Raw genomic sequence first — 4,506 nt, 5'->3', positions numbered from 1 at the left:
TAGCTTGCTACCATTCATACTAATAAGGCCAAAGGATTGGATCGTACCTGACTGGCAATCACGCTGACACCCACAGCACTGGAATTATTTGAAGGATACTTAAACAGAGAGCTCCATGAGTAGCGGAAGAAGATAGTTCTAAATCCCATTCATAATGAATATAACAATTACAGTCTTTAACAGATTATGCATAAATATAAATTACAGCATGCTACAAGAGGATACAAGGGATAGAGTATGCGTACCTTTGAAGAACTATTATTTAAGTATCCCTCGACCGATTTCCTATGCATCCAACAATGCACTCGAATGCAACGAACGGAACAACCAATAGCACAAACAACTGGATGCACCTCAAACCCAATCGAGTTCAACTCGATCCTCGAACTGAATTAGAACATCATCATAAGTGTTACCTTGGTATTCTCGATATGAGAATCCAGGAGTTGTGGGCTTTGTATAATCTAGGATTGAGGAAGACATGAGGTATACGATCGAGTAGACGATCAAGTAAGTGGGAGATAATGAAAACTGTCTAACGTATAGACGATGTACTCGATTGTTTAGAAGATGAAGCCTATCGTATAGACTTTTGCTACTTGATCATGTAGCAATGATCAAACGAGCAACTATCGTATAGTCAACTCTTAGCTTAATCGTGTATGCTTTTAACGCTATCGCTTAGTAAAAGCACTTTTTACTTGATAGCCTTTTTTCATGAGATTTTCCCAAATGAATCAACAACTAATTTTGGAAAACAATTTTTCTTGTTATCTCACGGTTACCATAAAACCTCAAATAACCTCCCACTCAAATCGGTTATTAGAGAAAAAGAATTAATTATCATGTAATTAATATATTATAAATAAATATGATAACCAACTTATCATATTATATTTATAACCTATAGTTTTAATATTTCATCATATGAAACATATAAACTATAGTTCTTTTTCTATTTTATGGTACTTAAAATAAATCATATTTATATTAATTTCTCCAATTAATGTATCTAATACATCACATCAATTATATCACATATAATTGAATTTTCTCTTGTTAATTTGAACACTTCAAACTAACCCAAAATTTGATTCTCAACTTGAACCCATTGAGCTACCAAGGGGACCTCATGGATATGTAGCTTGAAGCTCAAACGGTATGTGAATAACTAACTAAACTCTTTAGTCACGAGATCCACCATCAGTTAATCGTTGGTCACTACACTAAAGACCGACAACTGCACTCTTCGCACTACAGATATATTTCTGTATCCATATGACCAATCATCAGTGCGATAACCTTTCACAAATCGCTTATAAGTACAACTAGACCAATTTACCGTTTTGCCCCTGTAGTTACATCTAACTCCTTAAGTACCACTGGTTCCTCTAATGAACAATAAGTCGTAGTCCTACTATGACTGAGTTCTCTCTTCTAAAGAGAAGGTGTGACTATTATGTTCAAGACCCGGAATCAGCCCTTAAGGGAGAAATTTATCTACTTACTCCTGCTTTAGAGAAGGAGTGAATTCCATCTTATGTAGCTAAGTTCCCAACTCCCCAATCAGACGAATTCCTAAAAAGGTAAGCTTGTTGAGTTGACAATCTGGCCACTCTCACCCATACTAATCAAAGAACTGCTCTCATAGGCACTTACAACACTTGTAACATCTACAAAATGGGTCGTATCCATAGTGTCACCAGGATAAGGTATCCCTCATTTATCCTTATACTACAGATCATTTAAATTATTAGTTAAGGCATGATCCACTTATATGTCTCATATAAATGCTTAAGTTACATGAAATAACCACGGATCTTAGTTTATTGGATTTGAGTAAATGCATATTTTATTAATAACAATGTGTGTACAAAAAGTTTATAAACTACGAGACCACCGGGAGAATTAGGACAACAATCCTAACATTATTCTGGCTAGTCTCCTGACTCTAAGGCTGTGGACCTCCATTTGCTGACTCACTCATCAGTGCTCATCAAGAACCTGATTGACACTGTTTACTATTAGGTGGGCGGCCATGCAACTTTCAACATTGGTCTTTGGTGTGCCAAGGCTTCTTGCAGTGCTAAAAAACTCGGGGAGACTTATTGTTCTGTTTGTCATTAGTAAGGCCAAATGTTTTAAATGCAGCAGAACTAGTCGACGAAATCAGCATATTATTCATGACATTGGACCTGTCTTCCTCAAGGAGAATTTCAGAGTAGACTTCCATAAGTGATGGTATTAGACGATGCCCAAGTATTCAACTTCCTACAACATCAAACTTAGAATTCAGGCCCGCAAGGAAATCATAGACCCGATCAATATCCTTAGACTTGAAATTTTGGACTCCCCACAAGGACAGTCCTAGACCATCTCGCGACATAAGTCCATCTCTTGCCAGAGAAGAGACAACTTGTTAAAGTAAGCCGTCACATCCATCGTTTCCTGTTTGCATTCGTAAACTTGTTTACATAAAGTGTAGAGTTGGGAAGCATTTTATCGTTTAGAATACAACTTCTAAACAACATCCTAAATATCTTGAGCAGTAGTAGCCTACAATAGAGATTTTTCGATTTGAGGCTCCATACTACCTACTAAAACAGATCAAAGTAAATAATCCTCTCCCTTCCATATATGTTCTTGAGGATCACCTGGTCTAAGTTTCAGAATGTCACCCATTAAGTACCCGAAATTTATGACGACCATCAAGGGCCATCTTGATAGATTATGACCATGAGAAATAATAAAGCCTACAGAGTTTCCCATAGAACTAGACAATAAATTTGCTGTAGGAAAAGCAGAGAAAGAAGTTACCGGATTTCCTGAGTAAATTGGTAGATTGAAAGGGAAGTTTGACTGAACATTCAAGGTCGTTCTAAGAGCTTTTTCGAGGGCAACTATTTTTCGCTGAATAGATTCGTTTTGCTGCTTAATCTAAAGTTAAAGTTGGGTGAATTGATCCTGGACTCTACTGCCTTGACCCTGAGGATAGTGAGATGATGACTCCCCAACTTCAAACCCACCAACCATAGGAAACGACTGACCCAGGCTGCTGTTCAAATCCGGCTGGAATGGAGGTAGGCTGCTACTCGGCGCTAGGTAGAAGCCACAACTTGGATCGGCTGGAACCGGTTGGGCTCGTCAATTGGGAATTGACTGCAGCTGGGAAATTGGTTGCACGGACGGGGCTACTCCGATCTGCTGATCGTGGATAGTCAAAACCACGGTGCTGGCTGGTTGACGCGAGGACAGGTCGTGCTGGGAGGCATTGATCGGCTGGATCCAAGTTCGCTCCGATCGGCTGCTGCCTAGTCCATTCGGCTGGTTGTCCGCTCGACTGATTGCTGGTGTTCGATGGTTGGGCTGATCTGTTAAGATGCGGAAGAACGGTATGAAAATATCGTTCAACGACATTCTGTACGATAATAACTCAATGGTGGCTAGGGTTTCATCTCCATGCTTTGATACCATGATGAAAAGAGAAAGAGAAAAGAGAAAGGGCACATAATGGTTTACGTGGAAAACCCTAGAACAGGGAAAAAAAACCACGATATAGAATATTTCTTATTAGAATTGATACAGATGATACAAGGAGCCTGCACATATAAATAGAAAAGTAGAAAAGTAGAAAACTCTAGAGCAATGTTAAAAGACAAAAATGCCCTAGGGTAACAAACCCCTACTTTCAACACATATATTTGTAAATCATCCAGATGATAAAATCAAAATTATTTCAAAAAGAAAAAAACTTGGTAATGAAAATATTTAGGTTAAAAATGGAGTGTACCCACGTTTATTAATTCAATAATAAACTTTACTTTTGTTCCTTAAAAAATGTATATGTTCCTCGTTAACAAATCATACACACAAATAAATCTAAAACAACTTTTTTTTCCCCAAAAATTAATGGTAAAGATGAGACATTTTATTAATTTATATGTTTAATAAAAAGAATGAAATTTTCAAAAATAGAAAAATAAGGAAACTATTTACAAAAAATAGCAATTTTTTTATCTTATTTGATAGAGTTCGATGGAAGACTATCAATGTCTATCAATAATGGAAGCTGATAGAATAATTGATAAAAGTTTATCATTGATAGATGCTGATTGAAGTCTATAAGTGTCTATCAATATTTTTTTTTGTTATTATTTTTGTAAATGGTTTGACATTTTTTCTATCCGTAAAAATATTTTTTTAAAAAGAAATTACAATCCTACGTAAAAAAAAATAATATAGATTTCTAAAGTAAACAATAATTAAAACTTGATGAAAAAAGAGAGAGAGAGAAAAGATGTGTAGAAAATATATAGAGATATGAGTGAAGGGGATAAGAAAGAAATAAGAGTACGTGTATGAAAATGGAAAAAAAAAGCAAAATATTTTTGTTGAATTCTTAAATTTAGTCCTTTTTAGAAATATTTCTTAAAATTCAGAAACAATTGAAATAGTTTAAAAAATAAATATATCTTTAAAAGAAAATGAGAACAAGAATAAAAAGGA

This window comes from Benincasa hispida, chromosome 5 (assembly GCF_027475165.1).
Source record: "Benincasa hispida cultivar pf3 chromosome 5, pf3_genome.v1.1, whole genome shotgun sequence".
Lineage (NCBI taxonomy): Eukaryota > Viridiplantae > Streptophyta > Magnoliopsida > Cucurbitales > Cucurbitaceae > Benincasa > Benincasa hispida.
This window is presented reverse-complemented; position numbering follows the sequence as displayed.